This window comes from Natator depressus, chromosome 3 (assembly GCF_965152275.1).
Source record: "Natator depressus isolate rNatDep1 chromosome 3, rNatDep2.hap1, whole genome shotgun sequence".
NCBI lineage: Eukaryota > Metazoa > Chordata > Testudines > Cheloniidae > Natator > Natator depressus.
The window spans coordinates 38,292,885-38,318,717 of record NC_134236.1 but is presented as its reverse complement, the minus strand read 5'-3'; the positions used below and the strand labels follow the sequence as shown (position 1 = coordinate 38,318,717).

Here is a 25,833-nt window from a genome sequence, read left to right as displayed (position 1 = left end):
GACAGGATCTGTTTGCTATCATCCTATGTTGGATGGCATTATTTATATTACCCTCCTTTAATTCTTTATTAATCGAGTCTTGTATCAGCTGGTCCATTATCTTGCCAGGATCGATGTCAGACTGACAGGCCTGAAATTACCCATGTCTTTCCATTTACTCTTTTTAAATATCAGCACAACTTTAGCTTTCTTTCAGGCTTTTGGAACTTTCCCAGTGTTCCAAGAATTATTAAAAATTAATATTAGTGGTCCATCAACTTCCTTGGCCAGCTCTTGAAAAACTCTGGGATGCAAATTATCTGGATGCTAATTTAAATTGTCTAGGTTTAGTAGTTGTTGTTTAACATCCTCTTGAGATACTAGTAGAATGGACGGAGTGTTATCATCATATGATCTGATTACATCATCTGTTTTTTTTTACAGAAACAGAAGAGAAATATTTATTAAATACTTCTGCCTTTTCAGCATTATTATCGATAATTCTACATTTCCATCCTGTAATGGACCAATACCATTGTTAGAATTCCTTTTGTTCCTAACATATTGAAAAAACTCCTGCTTTCTGCCCTTAATTCTGCTATCCACAGATTTCTAGATGACCTCCTGAGGTCCCTTCCAACTCTGATATTCTATGATTTTATGATTCTATGATTCTTCTGTGCCCCTTTTTTCCATTATCAATTTTCTACAATTCCTAGCTTCTGTTTATATTCATTACTATCAACTTTCCATTTCTTCTATGTGTTATATATTATTTTTATAGCTGCCTTCACTTCCCCTCTAAACCAAAAAAAACCCTACCCTTTTTAACCAGTAGAGCCTTTTCCCTCTGTTGTGGGATTGTGATTTTGGGGGCATTTAGTAAAGTGTTCTTAAAAAGTTCCGGTTACCTTTTACATTAATTGAATATCCCCTTCCTCTTGTGTTATGAGACAGGGAAAACAGATGCTCCTAGTGTACCTTCTCTACATCATTCATTATTTTGTGTAGTCTTATGTCCTCTCTTATTCGTCTCTTTTCTAAAACAAACAATCCTAATTTTCTCAAGTATCATAGAGGTAGCTGTGTTAGTCTGTATCCACAAAAACAACGAGGAGTCCAACAGCACCGTAAAGACTAACAGATTTATTTGGGCATAAGCTTTCATGGGTAAAACCCCCACTTCTTCAGATGCATGGAGTGAAAATTACAGATATAGGCATAAATATATATTGGCACAAGAAGAGAAGGGAGTTACCTTACCAGTGGAGAACCAATGTTGAAGGCCAATTCAGTCAGGGTGGATGTGGTCCACTCCAAATAATTGATGAGGAGGGAAAATTGCTTTTGTAGTGAGCCAACCACTCCCAGTCCCTATTCAAGCCCAAATTGATGGTGTTAAGTTTGCAGATGAATTGTTGCTCTGCAATTTCTCTTTGAAGTCTGTTTTTGAAGGTTTTTTTTTCTTTTTTTTTTTTTTGAAAGAATCTCTCTTTTATACAGGAAAGTGTTTCCATGCCCTTAATCATTCTCATTGATGTTTTCTGAACCCCCCTCTTATTCCACAAAATCATTATTGAGGTGGGGTGACCAGTACTGCACATAGTATTCCACATCATGACTGCACTATTATTCTGAATATATTGGTATTATACAATTTACCATATGATTCTCCACCCCTTTTCTTATGTGTCCTAACATCTTGGGTTTTTGACCAGTTGCATATTGTGCAGAGGTCTTCATTGAGCTTTTCCTCAGGGATGCCCAGATCCCTATTCTGAGTTGATACAGTTGTTTTAGAAACCTGTAATGTGTACGAGCGGTACACTTTTTTTAACGTAACTTTGCATTTAATTTAATTTGCCATCATGTGACCCATTCACCTAGATTGGTTAAGTTCCTCACAGTCTTCTTCGGACTTGATTAACCTAAATAACCTTTTGTCATCTGCAAATGTCACCATGCCATTGTTCATCCTCCCCACTTTCCAGATAATTTATAAATATATTAAACAGTGTTTATTGGCTTCACTAGGATTAGATTTCCAAATTGTGAAGCATCTCTCATTTGCTCAAATAACCTCTTAAACTTTGCTTATTGGGCATATTGGTTTACTTCTTGCCTTTCTAAATCCTATTTTGTTCAGTAGCACACATTCCTTCTCAAACTCTATTATTGTTTCCTCTAACTAACATTCATGCTATGTCTAAAACTTTTACTTCTTTTAATTTTGATTTTAGGTCCTTTCTGACTAATCATCTCACTTTATTGATATCTTCCTTTCTCAAGTTTAGTGTCATTATGTCAGTTGTTGATACCCTACCTGCTCATTGGATGTTGAACCTAATTATACTGTTGTCACTATTACTGAGAGGCTCAGCTACTTTCAATTTCTGAATTAACTGCTGTTTGTTTCTTAAGGACGAAGAGGAGAATAGCCTTTCCTCTTGTGTGTTCTAAAACTAGTGGTTCCAAAAAGCAATCACTTAAAGTGTCAAGAAATTGTTTCTTTAAACTTTGTCCAAATGTGTCATTAGACGAGTATATATGTGGGTAGTTGAAGTCCCCCGTAGTTGCAATTTTGTTAGACTTTGCTGTCTCTTTGATCTCTTTCAACATTGTGCATTCAATTTCCTTTTCTTAATCCAGAAGCCTATAGTATAGCCCACTAATATATTTACATTCTTACAGCTTTAGATATGTATTCATACAGATTTGATTGTGTAGTCCTCACCACTGAGCATTTTTATCTTGCCAGGTTTTGTGGAATCCTTTAGATACAGTGCTGCTTCCCCACCTCTTCAGCCTAGTCTATCTTTCCTATATAGCTTATAGAAAGGTATTATAGTATCCCACTGATTTTTTTCATTCCACCATATTTCGGTAATGACTATTATATCAAGGTCCTTGGCCTCTGCAAGGCAGTCTAGTTTGGCTAGTTTGTTTTTTAAAATACACATTTATAGTTTTTTATTTTGACTTGCTGACTTTTTTTATTCACCTTTTCAGTATGACACCTTCCTGATTTCACACAAATTTCCTCTGTGATCTTTTCCTGTCCTTGCTCTAATTCAGTTGTATTTTTTATCCAACCCTTTCTGGATACGCAGATGCCTTTGCATTACCAACATCCTTGATAGATGTCTGTCTGACTTATGTGCTTCTCAGCTCCAGTCAGTTTTCCCCCAATGCCCAGTTAAACACTCAACCAAAATCTTGTTAATTTGACATGCCAGCAATCTGGTTCCACTTTGATTATGGAGTCCATCCTTTTTGTAGGGACTCTCTCTTCTCCAAAATTTTCCCCAGTGTCTAATAATTTTAAATCCCTCTTCTTTACACCCTTTTAATCTAAACCACACATTGAGACCCTGAAGTTCTCCCTGCCAAGCTGGACCTGGGTATAGAAAGAAAGCTTTGCAGAGATAACTACCACAGAGGCCCTCGACCTAATCCTTCTTCCTAGTAGTCTAAATTTAATTTCCAGGATATCTCTCCCACATCTCCCCATGTCATGCTACAAATATGCACCAGAACCATAGGCTCTTCCTCAACTCCCACTAGACGTTTGTCTAGGTGTTTCATGATATTCACCACCTCTGCTCTGAGCGTGCAAGTCCACAAATCATTCTCAAAATCCCCTACCCAAACGTATACTCCTAATCGTCTAATTCCCTACCACTACAACCTGTCTTTTTCTTCCAACTATAACTCCTTCCTCTGAAGTGATATCCTTGGTGTGTGAGGACTTATCAGCCTCCTCTACCTCAGACAGAAGATGGAGAATGTTCCACCATTCCAACTATGTGCTCTTCCATCATAAGACTGGCTTCTTCAACTAGAAGATAATGAAAGTCATCATTTTCCAATTGATACCATAGTTATCTCTTACTTTAAGTATAGAAAAATGCTGCGGTACCTCCACAACCAGTTAGTGATATATATGTGTGTGTGTGTGTGTATGTGTGTGTGTGTATCTGAATGCACAGTGTTCAGTTTTATACATGTTTCAAGTACATAGGCAGGCAGCTATAATCTACTGTTAAATGTAATGTATATCCTGAGCTCCTAAAAGAAAGACGGGCACTTAACTAGTAAATGTTGGGGGACAAGAGGTGTATGAGTGAGAAAGGAACCGCAGGTCCAATACCACATATGGAATGGAGATGGAAATGCACTGAGCCCCCAGAGTTAACCAGGCTCTGTAATCTCCCCAATGTTGAGCAGAGCGCTGGGTTCCTTGCTAAATTCCAGAGACAGTATCCACAGACTAAATGGCAAAAAAAATAAAATCCCCATGAGATCAAAACCTAAAACCAGTTGCCGCATCCAAAACCACAGAATACTCACCAATAGCACTGGCCAGAAATTTTCTGTTCAATTTTTCATTTAAAAATATTTAATAAAATTGTGGTTTCTTCAAAAAAATTATTTTTCATGGGAAAATTGGGTTTCCGGGTATTGCTGAATTTTTCGGATTTTTATTTATTATTGGGAAATATTTTGGTGGACCCAAATTAAAACTTTGTACTTTGTCAAATGAAATAAAAACGTTTTATTTCAGGCCAGCTTGACACTGAAGTCTGTCCATGTGAGCTGCTATAGTGCCTCATGGGAGGTGTATCTGTAGTCCTCTGGCTGATCTTCCATGGTGTATCTTGGGAGTCCTAGGACTTCAAGGCATCATGGAAGACGAAGTCTGATTAGGGACCCTAACCCATGCAGGAAATTGGATGTATGAGGCACCTCAATTACAACTTGCATGAGGCACCACAGGAGCTCAGGCAGAGGCAGTTCGGTGTTGAATTGAGCCAGACCAAACCGGTTCCATATTGGAAGGTCAAAACATTCTGTTTATATTGAAAATAAAGAAGCAAAAATTTCTGACCTTTTCAAATCAGAAATTTTTGGAATTTTCCATTTGACAAAACATTTTGCTGTTTAAACTTTTTGGCCCTATTTGGGGCAAAAAATAGTTGTTGGACAGGCCTCCGACCTGGCTTCCTCCGTTGTACGGTCTTTGGTTTAATCAGATATACCTCTATATACATGCATAACTTTGCTAGGCACTAAAAATCATGGACTCAATAAAGACACTGGATTTATGGGTCATTACACAACCCTCCTTTGTTCTATGTCTGCGCAGATGTTACCTTCCCACTTCACCTTGACTGGTCTGTATCAAGATCCGTTAACTCCTTATGCTTAACAATCTGTTCCATTTTGTATTTAACTGTGACACTCTGAGTACATTTTCCTGAAGAGGAAATATGTGGAAACCAAAAGCTTGTCTCAGAAGTTTGTCCAATAAAAGATATTACCTTTCCCACTTTGTCTCTCTAAGATATATCAAGAATTTGTGGCTCTACACTATCCAACCCCACTTTATCCAGACAAGACATCAGAAATGAAGAAGATGTCCAAGTGAAATCCTGAATACAGATCTAGGTTTCCCAATGCAACCTTCTAGAAAGCAGAAGCAGTGGGGTGGACAAACTCCCATAGTATACTTATGTAGGAGGAGGAGGATGAAGGTGACACAACCAGAGATGGAAGAAACTTGTGGGTAATTACCCTTCCCCAGACCCAGGGTGTATTTGGGTTGTAGGAATTAGTCCATATGGACATGAACAGGGCCCTATGAATAACCCAACTTTGAGGATACAAATAGCTGTGTAATTACCTATTTTCAAGATGCCACATAATCTCCACAAAATGAAAGGGAAGGGAGTTCTGCTTTCCCTAAAACCTTAGCTTTCCACGTCAGCAACCTACCCCTCCTATGCAGCTTTTGAGCTGTGCAGCAGAGGAAAGTGGGTGCCTTGCAGAGCTACTGATTTGCATAGTTTGGAGCTCCCATCTAGCAGCAGTTCCCATACCAGCTACTTCCTCCTCCAAGCTTCCGCTCTGGTTCCTGCAATTTCCCTACTGAATTGTGCTCTCTCTCTCTCTTTTGTCCCAAGGCTCAGCTGCTATCAATTAACAATGCCACATAAGTCCCAGTTTGTTTAATAATTTCATGCAGCTCTGCTACATAAATTTGGGGGCTGTGCTGCATAATTTAGGTCTAATCTATTGCATTATGCACCGGGTTTGACAGAGACTTCAGTTCTCGCAGAAATGTGAGGTAGAAAAGATGAGTAGGGTGTTAGGATATAGATATTCAGGCCTGTCTGTAAAGGCCTATACTCTAAGAATTTAGGTGTATTCTTATCACTTAGCTAGTTATAGAGGTATAAAAGGAAGAATCAAAATCACTGTCTGTCGGTGTAAGGGCCTTCTCTTACTGTGACAGTCTGAGGCCCTGTTCTTAGGCTAAAAGAAAAGGAGTACTTGTGGCACCTTAGAGACTAACCAATTTATTTGAGCATAAGCTTTCGTGAGCTACAGCCGATGAAGTGAGCTGTAGCTCACGAAAGCTTATGCTCAAATAAATTGGTTAGTCTCTAAGGTGCCACAAGTACTCCTTTTCTTTTTGCGAATACAGACTAACACGGCTGTTACTCCGAAACCTGTTCTTAGGCTAAGATCTTTGGCTAAGCAGCAGACGCAGCCATAAACTGGGAAGCGACCGGTCACATCCTCACTTTCCAAACTAGTCACATTGAAATCAGGTGCTATTGGGCTGTTAGGAATACAATCCTGTCCTGATAATGCCTGTCGTCTCCAGAGAAAGGGAAGTGCCTAGAAGATGTAAAAGGAAACTTGGTTTGATAGCATCCTGTCTGGCAAGAACTCATTTATCAATAGCTGGGATGTGAAATCCTCATTTCTTTGTTGTTCTGTCACTGTAGTCCCCATTTCCCTATTGTTTGTCTGTATCATCTCAGTCTTGTTCTCTGATTGTTTCTGTCTGCTGTATAATTAATTTTGCTGGGTGTAAACTAATTAAGGTGGTGGGATATAATTGGTTGGCTAATCATGTTACAATGTGTTAGGATTGGTTAGTTAAATTTCAGTAAAATGATTGGTTAAGTAGAGCTAAGCAGAACTCAAGTTTTACTATATAGTCTGCAATCGATCAGAAAGTGTGTGTGTTGGGGGGGGAATGGGAACAGGGAATGGGGGTGGGGAAATTGGAATCATGTTTTGCTAAGGGGGGGAATGGGAACAGGGACACAGGTAAGGCTCTGTGGTGTCAGAGCTGAGAAGGGGGACACTAAGGAAGGAAACTGGAATCATGCTTGCTGGAAGTTCACCCAATAAACATCGAATTGTTTATACCTTTGGACTTCGGATATTGTTGCTCTCTGTTCATGCGAGAAGGACCAGGGAAGTAAGCGGGTGAAGGAATAAGCCCCCTAACATAGGGCATACAACTTTTGGAGCCCACAGTATCCAATGTGGTCCAGCAGCAAATTAGAGTGAACAGTGTCAAAAGAAAAAGGATTTTGCACTAATTGTCTGGTTTAGAAATACTGTAGCAAATGTATCTCTGGTATAACTCACTTTAGTTACACGAGGGATAAATCTGGCCCTTTTGTGTCATCGGCAGTTAGCATTCTCTGTTCATAGGTACACAGAGATGTCATGTATTATACTTCAAAGAGTTAGTAGAGCTAAGGTGAAGGCTGAAGTTCAGGAAGTTAGCCAGCAGAGTGCTCCCAGTCAATGTTTTCTCTAATTTTTTAACAAGCTCAGCAACTGGCAATTCCAGATGAGCACACTCATTTTGGTACTTAGTATTAAAATAAGTGCTCTAAAAATTTCACACATTTAAAAATATATCAACAACTTTTGTTCAGATATATGACAAGACAGACACCCTCCTTTCAATTCCACCCACCCACCTCTGCAGTCTGCCCCAGATTTCCTCTCCTACCTTCCATGAGGTGATATTGGCATCCCCCCTGCCAGCTCCTATTATTTCAATCAATTGTTCCATATTCTTTGTTTTTTTGTTCTTCTTACCCTTCTTTCTCCTCTACCTATGCTACAGCTGGTCAGCCAGGTATTTATTTCTATTTAATAAGGGTGTTGCTGTAACCCACTGTTCAATATGTGTTGTGTCCCCCTTCAAGACTGAGTCTGCCATAGTTGATGGCTAGAGACTTAGGGCTTGATCCAACTCCCATTGAACTCAGTGGGAATCTTCTAGTTGACTTGGGAGCTGGATCATGTCCTCAGTCCTTTAGCTCAAGTTGTCAAGGGTCAAGTTAGTTTTGAAGGTCCTGATAACCACCAAGATGACACTTGTTACATTGGCATCAAGCCTCTCTTTATAATGGGTGCCATTAAAAAGTCAACATTTGCTAACAGTTACCGCAGTTATTTCCTACTCTATGCTTCGTTATTTCAAATATCATGTGTGGTAACTGCTAGAAAACACTAATCTTTTAATGGTGAACATTTTCTCTTCACACAATATGAAACAATATAGGAACACATGTCAAGCAAAATATCAACCACATTGAATTGGTATTATTTCCAATAATCATTATAATTTTTGAAAATATTAATATATTTATTGCATTGTGTGGGAAAATGTTATGCCATTTTCTGTTCTTGTAACAATTTTTGTCACAAAATTTTGTCACACAATTTAATGGCTGGCATCTCTCTCTGATAACATATTCTGGCTCCTATGACTTAGAACAAGAGTGAGAAAATGGCAAAGTTAATCCATTATTTGTGAGACTGATTGTAGCAAGAATAGGAAATTGCAAGTATTATGTCACCTTGCAGAACATTATGGTGGTTCCAAGTCTGTGATTGTTTAACACTTTGACAAGAGGAAATACATTCTAAGGCCCAATCCTGAAAACACTTTTGCATATGCTCAATTTTACTACTCTGAGTAGTACCATTAAAATCAAATAAAATGGCAGTAAAGTTAAGCATGCACATAAATGTTTGCAGGATCAGAGCTTAAGTCATTTGAAAACAATAACTCACTAAACAGACTTGATTTGCAAAAATATTCATTCCAATGTCACATCCCCTTTTTATTATTTTGTCTTTTTAGGCAGTGATCCCAATTTACCAGACAATGGTAATGCCAGGCGTACCAGTTTACAATATATTGAGCCTTATTTAGCAGCTATAAATTCCATTGACTTCAGTGGGAGTTATGCAAGCCGAGCCACTCCAGAACTGGGCCTTCAGACCTTGTTTGTCTGTTACCTGCTATTCAAGTGCATGGGCTTTACCCCCACAACGAAGCTTAATCTGCTCCAGAACCCCTGTCATCTCAAACTCCACTATAGAGCAGAACCAGCATAATTTAATAGGAGATGTGCAGCACCAAGATTAATCATCATGAGCCTGATCCTGCACGAAGTTAATCACCCTCAACTGCCCATAGGACTGAGTCCTAAGGGAGTAAGAAGTAATCTAAACTAAAAGTCACAAGAACCTGAAAGACTAATATTGGTCCATATACCAACAGTAGAGAGCCATTACTTTAAGCTTGAGTGGGGTATTCCATACTTGTTTTTGGAATTGCTGTTTTTTTGGAAAAATCTGTACCATTCTCCATTTAGAGGAAGGTTGTTTATACTAAGCCTCTGGGAGTGGGAAGGAAGAAACCTTTAAATTAGCTACCATTAGCTAGCTGCCTGTATTGTTTTGGCCTAAATTAAGTGAGTGTTAACACAGCTTGTTTACATTAGCAAATATATTTATTTGGTCACAGCTGTTCAATGTTTCTTATAAATAAATAATCATTTACAGCAAGCACATATTCAGGTAGAAAAGATAGTAAAATAACGTTGTATTATTCTCACTATACAATGGCTAGTGCCCTAACCAACCTGTTCCTTTAATAAGAAATGAACACCTCTCACGAGCAGTATTCAGAGGCTACTATTTTCTAAAGCTAAGCACACAACAACAGCTTTGAAAATGCTTTTTGAACAGAGAACCTCTGAGTATATTTCTCAGCAGAGGTAAAATTGGCTAGAATAATTGCTTTTATCGATCTGGGTAATTAATCTTATATGCTTATCACCATGGTATGTGAACACATATGATAAAACCATCCTATCTAATGAAGCCAGAGAATCTATATCATATAGGTAAATAGGGCACATTTTAAATCATTTATGTGGGTTAGAATCTCAGTGTTTCAACTGGGAATTAAGCAGTTAACATAAACAGAGAAAGATCTAAAGAGGAGACACAGAACAGCAAAGGTGAAACCTGCTAGGCTGCCTCTTTGAAACCTCTTAAGGACTCTGCAGTATTGCCCTCACTCCAGAGTTTAATTTGGGCACATTCTGAAAGTCTAATAGTCTTCTTCAGGGAATCAACCCCTGACCATCATAGATTCTAACACTCTTGCTTTGCCTTGGCTATGTTTGATGTTTTTATTTTCTTTATGGGAGATGTGGGTGGTTTAATTGACTCAAGATTATATGTCTTAGCAATCATACAATGTATTGTTATTACCTGGGTGAACCCTTGTTATAGGTCAGGTTGAAACCCTATTGAGGTTGATAGGTATGACCTCACCCTTCAGTTAACATAATTGTAAACGTAAGCGCCACCTAAGACAAAAGGTGTGTGTGATAAACCCACCGAGGAGCTTTGGAGAGGAGTATTGCTTTCCATAGGTATGTGTAGCAATGTGAGAAAACACACAGATACTGAAGTCATAGACAAGAGAGAGGAAAAGAGGCAAGAAAAGCCAAGCAGGAGCTGTAAGCACAGTGTGACCCTGGAAAAAGGGAGGGAGAGAGAGAGAGCGAGCGCTTTAGGGTTGGGTTTTGACTAGAGTCTTGGGGCTGTAAGCTAAGAAACTGCTCCTTTTCTCTTCAGGGAGAAATAAACAAAACTACATCAATGAAAACCTATCACCAATTTCTACTTCCAACTGGAACATCCCCAGAGTCCCAAACTTTGACTAGGTTCACTTTTACTGCTGATACTGGCTGAAGGAGGTAAAGAAAGAAGAAGAAGAAAATAAAAATAAAAATACACCACCAGGTTCAAGACTAATTGTAGGGAAAGACTATGAACTAATGTTTAGAGAAGGGGACTGGGAGTCAGGATACGTGAGTTGTATTCTTAGCAGTCCACTAGTTCAAGATGTAATGGTGGGAAAGTCACTTACCTTTTTGGCTCTGTTTTCCCCATCTGTAAAATGGAGATACAGCTGACCTGTATCATGGAGATGTGAGTCTTAATTCCATAATCTTTTAAGCACTTGAAGCCAGAAATGAGATGACATAAGATAGAAGGGAGTCAAGGATGAAGCCTTTGGGTACCACTGAACAGACTTTCAGAGTTAAGGCTGTTTCCTTGTCCTTAAACTCTGTCTTTGTAGCACAAGCAGCATTTATGTAATTTGTGGTTACATATTTCTATAGGTCTTCATAATACCTATATAAAAAATGGAGCAGTGTGTAGGTATTATTGAGGTCCTATAAAAGGTATGCACTATTACAGGTGTAGCTGACTGTAACCAAAAGGGGGTGAGTTAAGAATAAATTGGCAGATAGCAATGGCTAGGGGTACAAATATCTGACCCTCCAAGATGCCTTCTGGTAATCCCCAAAACCTACTACCCAGCATCTCAGAGAATTCCAGGAGGCTTGTAATGAAAACACAAAATTCACAAAAAAGGGACTCAGCTACTGGACTCATGGGGACAATATAGGTGCCTATAGGTAGGTAAATAGCAAAACAGATGTAATTAATATGGTCATAGCAGTTACAGATGAAAAAACCATTGAGTCCCATCCAGTCCATCTCCTTGGTAATGCGGGATTGTTTCTAATATTGTCTACTACTTTGCCCAGGATAGTTTTAAAATTCCACAACTTCCCTTTTTATCAAGTTTTTCCTGATATTCTGCCTTTCTTATACCAGCCCAAAGCTTCTAGTTATACATCTATGTACCTAAGTTCTTGTAATTCTTCCCCAACTTTGGTGTTTACACACCTCATATTTGAAAAACTATTGTGTGTCCTCGGAGCCATTTAGTTATCTTGTAGCCTAATTATACATATTTAACTCTTTTAATCATTCCCATAAACAAGTTCCTCTAGCCACTGGATCATTTTAGTTATTCTAATTTGTCACATTTTCCTAGAACTGCCATGTAGTGACCAGAACTGATGCAACAGTCCAGGTCAGGTTATGCAGGGTAACATTTTCAAAGGTGCACAAGAGTCTTATCTCAATGGTATTCACAGTCAATAGGATTAGGCACGTTTGAAAACTTTACTTACAATGGCTGTTTAGAGAAAGGATTATCATCTCCTAGCTCCATGATGTGACGCCTCAGTGTATGCAGCCCCAAAATGTCTTTGTTTTCATTTTTTATATGAGAGCGAAGTTTGAGACATTGAAACAACAGAAAAAAGTAAAATCTCAAATTCTTGCAGCAATAGGTATAAACAAAAGTATTAACTTTATCACTCCTTCCTTATTTAAATAAGCAAAAATTAAAGGGGCTCTTTTAAGATCTGTCACTATGGATACAAAAGGGAACTGGATCTGCCAAAGGCAAGACTTGTCTAGTGGTAGAGGGCTACATTCTTTACATTGAGCCCTGTTGATTTCATTGGGACTACGTGTGCAGCAGGAAACTACCCAATATGGCTAATGGTGGCAAAATCTGGGACAGAGACTATATTTAGCAAAGGTATCAAATCATAAAATGCTATGCATGGGGTTTATTTCACTGCTGTATATGTAATTCACTGCAGCTGAGGAACACACACGCAACAAATCAGCTGTGTGAAAGGACCGACGCCCCACTCTAAAAACTCTGGTTGGCTAGTGAACTGGCAGGAAATCCCACCCCTCACTCTGTCGCCAGCTCTCCTCTGATTGGAGGAGGGCACAGCACTTGAGAACGTTGTGTACGGGCTGTCAGACAGGAAGGACACATGAAGTGGCTGCAGAGACACAGCAAATTGAGACCCTAAGCGTGGGGCTGGAGGAAATATGAATGTAGTCCCCTACTACCACAAACTATGCAGTCAAGTTTTCCACATTTGGGGAAATCACAGGAGTCAGCAAATTCATATCTAACTTGCTGTGTTAATACTATTACCTCTCAGTCTCTTTCAAATTCTCAGCTTTCTCCTTTTCATTCAGGGCTGGTCTACACTACAAAGTTAGGTCGGCTCAATGACATCACTCAAAGCTGTGAAAAATTTCACGCTCTGTGCGATGTTGTTAAAATGACCTAAGCCCCAGTGTAGATACCATTAGTTCGACAGAAGAATTCTTTGATTGAGCTAATGCTTACAGCTACAGCCTATTGGAGAGGTGGATTTACTACAGCATTGGAAGAACCCCTTCTGTCGCTGTTATGTCTACACTACAGTGCTACAGTAATGCAGCTGCAGCACTTAGCTGTCCTGATACAGCATTTCTAGTGTAGATAGTCTCTGAGTTGCATGTAGAGTAAGTCAGGATAGAATTTGTCCCAATATTAGCAGTAATGTAGTCAGCTGCAACAGCTGGTATATTATAAGCTGCAGTGTTTTAATATCACTTCTTGAAATATCAGGCAGTGCTTTCTAGAGGGATGCAATGGTTCACAGATAGGATGGGTATCCAAACTATTTCACCTTTTTGAATACCTTCAAAACTTGATAGTCACAGTTTGGAACTCAAGTTCTGTCCAACTTTATTGACAGCTTTAACTCAACATTTCTGCAGTTCCATTGGTTTACGTAAGATTCTTGGGAGCCAGATTCTCACATGATTTAAATTGGCATAAGCTCCATTGGAGACATGCTCTTCAATTCAGCTATGCCAATTCATGGCAGCTGAAGATCTGGTTTTCAATATTATGTTAATTTGGGGTATTGCATATTTATTTTGACACTGAAATAAATAAGTCTTTTGATACTGCATGAAAGTCAATGAGAGTTCTCTGTGAACATCTACAGTAAGGAATGGCTCACAGTATTTTGTAGCTGCTACTCTGTATTTTGTAAATAGGACATTGCATAGAAAGGACATTCACACAGTACTTCTATTAATATTTTTACAATAAGAGATACATCTGACTTTTAAATAGTAAGGAAATGGTAACAAAAACCCAAGGAGAATTGCAAAGGATGTGAGAAGGACAAACAACAACAGATTTTACAAACAGACTAGGATCAGGAGGACTGTGAGGCTGTAGTCTACTTGTGTGATTGTGAGAGGAACTTGGTGACAGATGAGGCAGAGATTGCTGTGAAGCTAAATGATTTCTTTGTCTCAGTATGTTCACCAGGGAGAGTGAGGAAAATATGCCAGAATCAGAAAGAAGTTTCCTGGAGACAAAAAATAAAAAATTAATGAAACAAAGGGTGACACCAGAATAGGTAAAAAGAAATTAGAGCAACTAAAAAGGGAGATAAAACTCCAGACTGGATGGCCTGCATCCCAGCATTTGGAAAGAGATTAAACTGAAAAAAAAATCTCATCTAGTTGAGTTTTTAACACCTCACTGGAAACAAGAGAGGCAGATTAACAGAGAAGCTAGTGCAATGTGCCATATTTTACAAGTTCACAGGGGACCAGATGATTCCCGGTCTACCAATCTGACCAGCATACTGTACGATTTTAGAAGCATTGATCGGAGAGGCAATTTGGAATGCTGCAGATTGGTGCACTGAGAGCAATCGGGAGCAAAACACAAGATTTGGCCATTGGATCAGGTGCTTATGCTGAATAGGTCAACGTTTTTGAATGTAAAAAGAAAAGGAGTACTTGTGGCACCTTAGAGACTAACCAGTTTATTTGAGCATAAGCTTTCATGAGCTACAGCTCACTTCATCGGATGCATAGAAAGCTTATGCTCAAATAAATTGGTTAGTCTCTAAGGTGCCACAAGTCCTCCTTTTCTTTTTGCGAATACAGACTAACATGGCTGCTACTCTGAAACCTGTTTTTGAATGTGAGTGCCTAAATTTACATATCTACACACTTGAATAAAGTAGCCTGATTTTCAGAGGTGCTGAGCATCTCCAGCTTCCAATGACTTCAGCAAGAATGTGGGTGCTTAGCACCTTTGAAAACCAGGCAACTTATTCGGTATCGAAATATGTGCCGAGGTGTCGACATTTAGGCATGTAAGTTTGAAAATGTTGGTGTAGGGAATCAGGGTCTGCAGCAGAGTTAGTCTCCAGGCAACCAAATGAACACAGCTGGCCTGGAGTAGGCTGCCTGATTGGCTACACTGCCTGACTGGTTAGAAAGGTCAGCAGACTGGCTCTTAAACCCCGCAGCAGCAGCAACAGTGGCTGCTCACAGCATTTGCCCATAGCTGCAACAGTTCCTGTGCTTGCTTGTTCCCAGCCTGGCTCCATTCCAGGTAACAGTTCTGACCCTCATCTCTGCTTTCTGGCCTCTGACTTTGGCTCTGACCCGGACCCTGGCCCGGGCTCTGATTCCTGGCTGCCAATTCCTGCTCCAACCATGTCCTTGGCATTGATAGTTGGCCTTGGATTTTAAGAAGCCTTATGTGGGAGAATATTACATATTAACCAATCTGATGCATTATTTCGTTAATAGGATATTGATGGTAAAATACTCACAGTAGATAAATAACTGGCTCAGTAATAGACCACAGTGTTGCAGGAATCTGTTATTAACCAATTTACATCGCAGTGACTATAGAGAACATGGTATGAAGGTATGGATATTTGAAGACTGTACTAAACTGAGGCTATATCATTATCAAAATGCAGAGCAAGTGCATTCAAGGAAACTGGAAAATTAATATTGTGGACTATGATGTGGGTTAAGGAAAATAGCATAGAAAAAAGTAAGGAAATGAGGACTGGGTTGAAAATGGCAAATGGTATTGTGGCTGCACTGGTGCGGGAATAAAAAGATTGGGAGACAATAGGGGACAGAAACTTAAAACCATCAGCTCAATCTCTGCAGGAGTTAGAAAACAAAAAAGATCTATAAATAGAGGAGATCATTATGGCACTGCTCAAAAGGCTAGAGAGACGACATCCAGAGTATTGAACACAATATTTGGCACTATATTAAAGCAAGGATTGAAAGAATTAGGAAATGCACAGAAGAGGGCAACCAGAATGATAAGGGGACTCTAGAGACTACAGTAATGAAGAGAGATTAAGAAAATTAGGATACTATATTCATAAATAAATATGAACACAAGAAGGGTAATAGCCAAGGTGTACAAAAGTCAGAGGTGGTGAATGGAACAAAACTACCAGGCTTAAAATCGAGAGCACATGAAGTGAAGCTAAAAGGAAGGATTGGGTGCTAGTGAAAATAGAGAAACATCTTTTATGCACAGAGATATTAATTTGTGGATCTGATCATCAAGGGGAGAAGTAAAATTGGCAACCCTGAAAATAATCTAGAAGAGATGAGTACCCAAAGGGAACAAGCATCATATGGTCCACTGCTAGACAGATATGTAGAGTGGCCCTTATAGATCCTGTAGCTCTATCAATCCTGAAATATTACACTAATGTAACTATTGTAACAATAGACAGTTCCTGCCAAAAGAGTTTTGTCCAACAGCCAGACTTTGTTACCCTTAGATATGTGGAGTAATAGCTTACTTCTCAAATGGTCCCGTTGATTTAAATGGATCTACTCCAGGAAGAAGTACTATTCCACATGAGCAGTGGTGGCAGAATCTGCTCCTTTAAATGAAGATGAGATGCAACAAGTGGCTGTAACAAACAAGTGGAGAAAATACAGGAAGGAGGATTGTGGTAATAGGAATATGTTATTTGCACCATTTACTGTGTCACTCAAAGGTTGTTTGAATTTTTTCAATAGCTGTAAAATTTCTAACAAACAAAAGAAATAAGATTGATATCAGTAATCCCTACCAGCCACAATTTGTAATGTTAAAAATAAATCATGGAAAGCAGAATCCAAGGAAAATCAGTAATATTTTGCATATTGTTTGCACTATGCATATAAAGCATACGGTAATACAATTCACAAACATTAACTAATTCTCACAGTATTCTTAGAGTGACTTTCCCCACAGGAGGGGAGAAAGTGAGTCAAAGAGGTTAAGTGACTTGCTAAGTGTAACTGAGGGAGTTAGTGTCAGAGATAAGATTAGAATGTGTGGCTCTCAGCCCTATGTTCAAATCCACTAGGCAATCCTTCCTACTTAACAGAAACAGCCATAGGAGAAAACTACTACTAGCTGCTAAAACATGCCAGCTGTTTGACTTTTTTGTTTCCTTTTACAGATTACTAAACTGCACTCACTCAAACAAAGGATAGGCATGTTCACAATTTAATTTTGCTAAAAGTGTTGGAAATGGGTTTTTGCTACATTATAAAAGAAAATATTTGAAATCTGAAAACAATTTTGAGCCATTTTCAATTTAAAAAGAGTCAAATCCATTAAATGAAAATGAATTATCCAAAGAGTGTTCCTTTTGTACAATTCCAAACAGATCCTGAACCACCACTATGGTACCACTATGTGTTACAATAACTCCCCTCGTAAGTGAATACTCAGTGAAACACACAGGTTTTTACTCTTTGCTCTCAGTGGGGTTTTTTTGTTTTGTTTGTTTTTTGTTATTGTCAACAGGTTTAAAGACGATATCCTGGGTTATGCAATAGCTAACACTGCAGAGTGTGGACTTCTTCATCACACAGTGGTGATGTATAACTGTGAAGTGAACAGATCATGCAACTCTGCTGCTGCTTTAGGCAGACAGTTAAGGTAATTGCCCATCTCAGACTGATTGCACACTAGAAAGAGGATGCAAGTTATTCCCTTGTTCCTTCATTTGCTGACATTAGCTTTATGCTGCTAGCAGTGGATCTATTTTGTACTGCACCACTCTCTACAACTTTGTTTACATTGCACAAAATATAATTAGTTTACTACCCAGACATTTGAACCAAGTTCTAAATGTTTTGTAGAAAAAAATAACTAAACCACATTTGCTCACAAGTTGTTCAAATAGGGAGGCAAATTAAGCTACTGTATATGCCGCTTACAGCCTGTTTAAAAGATGGGTGTTCTTCACCACGCTGTTTTTGGTGCCCTAAGTGAGACAAATTTATAGGGCTACAAATACGTTCAGAAATGGGAGATTTTAGCAGGGATGCTTGTTAACAAAAAGCTTTTGTTTTCTCATTGAAGTAAAGATGCCAGCAAAAGTGAAAGCCGCTGTTGCTGTATTGGTAAGCAGAGGCGTTAATGTTTTTTATGTACATACAAGTAACAGAGGACCAAAACTCTACCTTCCTCAGATTAAAGGCACAGGCATGAAGGCAGCAACAGTGTGCAGAGAGGCCCTTAATTAGCTTACCTGTTCATGGAAAGTGCCAAGTGCTCTAACTCAAAATCCTCTCCACAAAATAGATACAACAAAGCCCACGATAAAGGACAGGAGTACTCATGGCACCTTAGAGACTAACAAATTTATTAGAGCATAAGCTTTCGTGGGCTACAGCCCACTTCATCGGATGCATAGAATGGAACATATAGTAAGAAGATATATATACATACAGAGAAGGTGGCAGTTGCCATACAAACTGTAAGAGGCAAATTAATTAAGACGAGCTATTATCAGCAGGAGAAAAAAACTTTTGTAGTGATAATCAAGATGGCCCATTTAGACAGTTGACAAGAAGGTATGAGGATACTGTGATGGGGCAAGGCCTGATGGCTGTAGAAAAGTAGTGGGAGATATATTAGCTCCAGGCTAAACAAATCCCTGGTACCAGGATAAGTGAAATGGCAGCTGCTCCAGGTCAATTAAGACACCTGGGGCCAATTAAGAACTTTCCAGAGGGCAGGGAAAAGGCTAGGTTGATTGGGACACCTGAAGCCAATCAGGGGCTGGCTGAAACTAGTTAAAAGCCTCCCAGTCAATCAGGTGGGTGTGCATGTCAGGAGCTGTGGGAGGAAGTTGTGCTGTTGGAGAGACTGAGTAGTACACACCATATCAGGCACAAGGAAGGAGGCTCTGAGGTAAGGGTGAAGTGGAGCTTGAGGAAGTGAGGGCTGCTGTGGTGGAAGTAGCCCAGGGAATTGTACATGTCATGTTTCTAAAAGGTCAGCTACCATCGCTGATACTATTCGGGTCCCTGGGCTGTAGCCCGGACTACAGGGTGGGCCCAGGCTCCCCCTCACCTTTGCCCCCTGATTTATCACTGAGACTGGGAAACAACAGAGACTGTGCAAGGAAGGGTAACTTCTCCTCACCTCCCTCGCTGGCTTATGATGAAAATGGCTCAGTAGACTGTAACCCTTGTCTCCAGAGAGAGAAGGATTACATGGAGGGTCACAGTGAGCCTCTGAGGCTAGCGATATCCCCCAGGAAACGTGGGACCCACGGAGGCAAGGACAGAGCTTTGTCCCAATACTTAATATGGGGAAATAGATTCAATATGTGTAATGACCCAGCCACTCCCAGTCTCTATTCAAACCCAAGTTAATGGTATCTAGCTTGCATATTAATTCAAGCTCAGCAGTTTCTCCTTGGAGTCTGTTTTTGAAACTTTTCTGTTGTAGAATTGCCACCCTTAAGTCTTACTGAGTGGCCAGAGAAGTTGAAGTGTTTTCCTACCCGTTTTTGAATGTTATGATTCCTGATGTCAGATTTGTGTCCATTTATTCTTTTGCATAGAGACTGTCCAGTTTGGCCAATGTACATGGCAGAGGGGTATTGCTGGCATATGATGGCATATATCACATTGGTAGATGTGCAGGTGAACAAGCCCCTGATGGCATGGCTAATATGATTAGGTCCTATGATGGTGTCACTTGAATAAATACATGGACAGAGTTGGCATCGGGCTTTGTTGCAAGGATAGGTTCCTCGGTTAGTGTTTTTGTTGTGTGATTGCTGGAGAGTATTTGCTTCAGGTTGGGGGGGCCGTCTGTAAGTGAGGACTAGTCTGTCTCCCAAGATCAGTGAGAGTGAGGGATCATTTTTCAGGATAGGTTGTAGATCTTTGATGATGCACTGGAGAGGTTTTAGCTGGGGGCTAAAGGTGACAGCTAGTGGTGTTCTGTTACTTTCTTTGTTGGGCCTGTCCCGTAGTAGGTGACGTCTGGGTACTCTTCTGGCTCTGTCAATCTGTTTTTTTCACTTCAACAGGTGGGTATTGTAGTTTTAAGAATGCTTGATAGAGATCTTGTAGGTGTTTGCCTCTGTCTGAGGGATTGGAGCACATGCGGTTGTATCTTAGAGCTTGGCTGTAGACAATGGATCGTGTGGTGTGTCCTGGATGGAAGCTGGAGGCATGTACGTAAGTATAGCGGTCAGTAGGTTTCCAGTATAGGGTGGTGTTTATGTGACCATCGCTTATTAGCACAGTAGTGTCCAGGAAATGGACCGCTTGTATGGATTGTTCTCAGCTGAGTTTGATGGTGGGATGGAAATTGTTGAAATCATGGTGGAATTCCTCAAGGGCTTCTTTTCCATGGGTCCAAATGATGAAGATGTCATCGATGTAGCGCAAAGGAGGCTTCCCCATCCAATCTTAGCTTGAAGGGGCCACCTCTAGCAGCGAAAGGTTAGGTCATTTCCCAGCATTTCCCATTCAGTCCTTAGCCTCTGCACTGAAGTTGCCAACAGTAATGTCAATCATGGTGGTTGATCTTTTTTGCAATATGGCTCTTTAAAATTTAATCAGACAAAATTTAGCAGTGGCCTTTTAAAGGGTGGGAGACAATTCACAGCATATTTGCATCTATGAGTTACCCTTCTGCATAGCTGATTCATGCAGCTAGTTGTTTAAAGTGCCCTAAGGCCAGTCTAACAATTTATTGGCTGTTACTTCACAGTTTGTGTCTTTCCTCTCTTGATGGAAGGTTGTGATAGCTAGCTCCTCATGCAATGCTAAGACTTCATGTGTCCTTTCAACAGAAGGTACAGCAGAGACTATGATTTTGAGATTAAATTCCTTGCCTACTACCGTCTTAAACCACAAGGCACTTAAAATTATATCTTTGCCTAATAAAATCATTTGACATAGTTCAGATGAATTACACCATATTAAACACTCTTGAGGTAGGAGTCTTGCTATGTTTAAACAAAGTAGCTACAATTTAAATATACAATATGATGTATCAACACACCTATACACCGATGCTTCTGAAATGCATTTTAAAAGTCTCAAATTTGAGTTGATTCTGTTAGCCAACTGAGTATATAAAACTGAACTATTTATAATACAAGAGCTCAGTCTGACCTGATGGCTTGTTGTTATATTGAACCATCATGTCATAAATGTAGATTTTTATCTCATATCCAGTGGAAGCTGAGTACATCACATATGTGATACCAACAGTTTCCTTGGAGATAAGTGGCTAGATCCACCATTGGACAATTCTACCAACAGCGCACAAGTGAAGATGCTGACAAGGACTTTCTCCTAGCAGATGAGAGTGGAGGCTAAAATAGATTTCTGCCTTTCTAGGGAACAAATGCAAGCCCATCAGGGAGCTCTGGCACCATAAGGCAGAAGATTAAAGTGTTAGGGATATGGGGGGATGAAGAAAATTCTCCCAAGTATAGCAGCACCTTGATTTTATTCCAAAGATCTGAAACCTTTTTCCTTGAATCTTTTTACCAGCAAATGATTTCTTTGGCTCAAATGATCACTCACCATGCTTTAAATTGTTGTTATAGAGCTGACACACAAATCTACTATGTTCATTCTGTTTCTAGTGCTTTGCACTCACGACTTTACAAAATGCTGTTCAGAGCCAGGCTTAGAAGTCTGTGAATCATCTCTGCTTGCATCAAAATAAAACCTGACTTTTTGCAATCTGTACTCCAGACTGGTTTTTTCTGGTCAGTTTGGGGACTGGGTTTTATTGATGAAGTACCAGATTAACAGATCTGGAGACTGAACGTCTATCTTTATCCACAGAATAAGAACTGCAAGGGCAGCACCCTGCAGACTTCCCAAAATGATGCCAGCAATGTGCTTCAACTGTCTTCTGGAGGGATGACCTATAGTTGTGAGAAGGTAGTTCAGTCTCCATATCATTCAATCCTTGTTAAGGCTAATGGTCCAGACATCTGGAGACTTAATGCAAATGACCCAATATTCTTATTTGCATATTTGAGCATGCACTGCTTTATTTACATAAAGTAAGTAATTGGAAATGTCCTGATTAACAACTCTTAAACCTGACAAAGCTGTAATATGAAATGAGCTTTTGGAACATGGGAATTGCTATGTCCAGGTAGCTTTAGCAGCTATTTGAGGCTGTGACCCTGGTTGCTTCTTGTTCTGAAATTGGTAGAGGGCTGTGGTTGGGTTGCTAGTCCATGATGTTGTCTACTGCTTGCCCTAGGGTAGGAAGAAGATCTGGCTGTTTCCACCAGCTAATGGATGTTCTGACTGGGCTGCTGGCTCATAACTTAACTCAGGCTTTGCCTTGCTCCTTACTACTTGGGTGGGAAGATTCTGGCTGCTGCTCCCTGGCTGAAGAGGCTTGGCCCCGGCTCTGGCTCCCATTCCATGGTTCCTGCTCACATAGCTAGAGCGACCCAGGTCCACTCTAGCTGTAGTTCCACAGCTACAGCCACAGGTGGGTCGTGGGACTGTACTTTAGGCTGCTTCCCAAATGGTAGGTCCTGACCCACCAGTGGATTGCAGGAAGGGTTTAGGTGGATCACCTATCAGGTCCTGCTATTGTCACTCCCTGCCGTGGTGGTGAGGAGCACTTCCAGGCACATATAGGACTTCCTGGAGGGGTGAAGAGAAGGGGCCTCCTTTCCCCCAGGTAGTGTTGCGATCTGGTGCATAGGGTTGCAGCACCACTCAGATTTGGCCTGGCCACCCCTCTGTCACAATGGAAGGGAAGCTGGGCCAAACTTGAATGGTGCTGCGACCCCATGCACCAGATTCCAACTCCCCAAGTGGGGAGCTGGGTCCAGCCGCATGGGACAGGAGCTGTGGCTGCTAGGTGAATGTGGGCAGGCTTACTCTCCGAACCCCTCCCCTCAGGACTTCCAAAACCAGCAAGAAGTTTGAGATGGAGAGGGCAGCTGGGGTGGGCATGGGAGCAGAGCCTGCCTTGTGTTGTAGCCTGTCTTCCACCCTCATTTAAAGGATCAAAGACCGCAAACTACAGGGGTGTTGCAGGATCTTATTACAGTTCTCTAGCTACCAGAGGGCAGGCCTGGGAGTGTGAGCGCAGGGGGGCTGGGAAGAGGGAAGCTGGGGGTTTGGGGGCTGTATTGGAGAGGGGACTGGGGAGGAGTGCTAGCAGTGTGGAAAACACACATTTTTATTTGTTGTTTTTCTTTCTTGTTTGAATTTTTAAAAAAGTATGCACACACTATATCTATAATGGTGGGTACCCAAAAGAGATGAGATGCCGTTGGTGGGTAACTTTGGTAAAAAGTTTGGGAAGTTGCTCTAAGCTATGTCTTTCTGGTTAGATTACTCTAATCAGAGCGATCCCATTTAGAGCACCCTGAACCACAGTGATACAGCCGAGAGCATCTGCTCAGCCCTCCAAATCAGGCTATTTAAGCTCCTAGTCTGAAGAAGTTCAGACAGTAGCTGGAACAGGAGCCTCCCAGCCAAATCAAGAGACTTACCAGGTCTAACACCAGGCCTCTTAGGCTAGACTGCCAGTAAGGAAGCTAGCTAGTGGGTTGAGATATGAGCAGGATCAACTCACTTCACACAGGATGCTAAGCAACATGTAACAACCAACCTGGGATGGCCTTGAAACAACAATTTAAACATCGTAGGCTCCATATTCAGTTATTACTTTTAATCACGTAGATAGCCTCTTTGTGAAGCAGAAGCAGTGGTGTTCTTTTTAGCTCCACTCACAAATCAAACTCCTACTTCAGAAGCCAAAATAAGATATCTGTGATGGATTTAGAGCCAAAATCTGATTCTTGTCATAAAAGTTGTCCCCAAAAAATTGGTGCTGCAGAATTCCAAATCAACTAAATTTGCTAATGCCCCCTGTGATGGGGTGTCCACCCCACACAGGAATGGAAAGGGTTAATGGAGGCCAGATGGGCCAATTAATCTAATAGATGGAATACTGAGAGAGAAGAGTCCTAATTAGAGGAACGGGCTCACTGTGCAGGCCCCGTCTGTTCCGGCACAGAAGCCAGGTAGCCAGCTGCAAATAGGGCAGCTGGGAAAAAGACACTCCGAGAAGGAGAGAACTTGGTGGAGGCTGCAGTCACTCCCAGAGAAGAGGGAGGCGGCTTTGGGAACTGGTAGCCCTAGGAAGAAAAGGGGAACCAGTTGTAGGAAGCAGCCCAGGGAGAGAGCCTGGAGAAGAGGGAGGGCCTGCATTTCCCTACCAACTACTGGGCAAGTGGTACTGGGGCAGTGAGCAGGAAGACTGCCTAGGACTATATAGGAGATACACCCACCCACAGGAGGGGGAACTTCAAGTGACTTAGCCGGAAGGCTGAGTCACAGGGAGGATGGTGCGGATCCTGAGGTGGAGAGAGGGGCTGCAGGCCGGTCAGGGAATTGGAATGACAGCATGGGAACCGTAAAGGAGGGCATCGCCTGAAAGAGCTAATCCCCACAGCGATCAACAGGAGGTCCCTCAAGCGGTGAGGGATGTACCCTCTGACGCTCCCTAAGTAATCTTGTTCAGCACTTAATGCCCAAACACGCAATGTAGCCTAGAGAGTCAGTGGGTATGACTACACTGCAGCTGGGAGCGTGCTTCCCAGCATGGATAGACAGATACATGCTAGATCTGATCACGCTACCATGCCGAAAACTAGCAGGGGAGCACAGGCAGCAGTTCAGGCTAGTTACCGGAGTACATATCCAGGCCCCTTGGGCAGGTTTGCATGCAGGCAGCTAACCCGAGCTACCCTGGATAAATTGCTCTTTTTAGCTTGCTATCTTGAGCCCCACTAGCGTGTCTGTCTACCTGCGCTGCGGAAGCACACTCCCATTGTGTTAGTAGCATGATGAGTGGGATGAGACAGAAGGGAGGATTTCTGAGATTGATGCATAGCATGCCAATCAGTCAGAGAGAGAGAGAGAGAGTTAAATACATACAGTGATAATGAATTCCTTAGTGCAATGTTCATTAATTTAGATAAATGAAATTTGGTGGCTTAGATCTTTCACTATATACTGATGTAAAGTAATTAAAAAGATAGGTGAAGAGTCCCACTCTTGGGCAATTGATCCCTACAATGTAGGCCAACTGGTGCGAATGGAAGTTATGTGGGATTCAAAAGCAGAATATGCCATATAAATCCAAACTGTGAGCTGGAGAGGAGGATGTTAACCTTATTCTGGAAAAAGGAAACAAAGTCTTGCTAAGCAACCCTTCTGTCTATGTGCCTCAATCTCAGCTAAGTCCATATAAAGCAGAATTAAAAGTTACATTTCATAAACCGACTTAATGGCTGAGGGCCTTAATAATGAGTGTAAAATACTTTGTGACTGCATACCAACTCTCACCTCAGGAGGATGACAATTTTAGCCTCCCAACACCCTTCTGAAGTAGACATGGAAGATACAGTGACCACTAACCAAGAGACAGAAAATTTGTATTTATTTTATGCATAATTACAATATTCTGCAAGGGAGAAATCCACTCCTTATCATACAAAGCCAGAGTTGCAGAGAAATAGGTGAGGGTGAGAAGGTGGAATTCACATGCCACCATCTTTGGTCGGGGAACAGTGCAGTCCTTCTTCAGCCACTAAATCTGTCCTATGGGCTGGCAAAGCAGCTGCATGGGGGTGTGCATTCACTAGATCTCCATGAGCATAAATCTAGTAGCCCCTGTCCATAGCCAGGTTCTAGAATCAGTTCATGGAGAAACCATAATTGCAGTCCACGTGCCATGACCTTATCCTCCTGCACCAGCCACCAGAGTAGTCTGGGGCATCAATCCATATCAATATCATTGACTGCAGTGAAACTATTTCCATATTTTGAGTTAAATATGTGCTTAAGTGC

General features: G+C 40.9%; 1 protein-coding gene across 26 annotated transcripts in view; it reads right to left on the bottom strand.

Moving 5' to 3' along the window:
• Window positions 1–25,833, bottom strand: part of MYT1L (myelin transcription factor 1 like) — a 384,826-nt gene that overhangs the window by 207,893 nt on the left and 151,100 nt on the right. Inside the window, exon 1 of one of the 26 annotated variants that reach the window (XM_074947728.1) lies at window positions 16,476–16,589. The exons of the other annotated variants lie outside the window; for them this stretch is intronic. The gene's annotated coding sequence lies outside the window, so the exon portion shown is untranslated. Of the gene's footprint in view, window positions 1–16,475; window positions 16,590–25,833 lie in introns of those variants that run through there. 26 annotated transcript variants of the gene reach the window in all.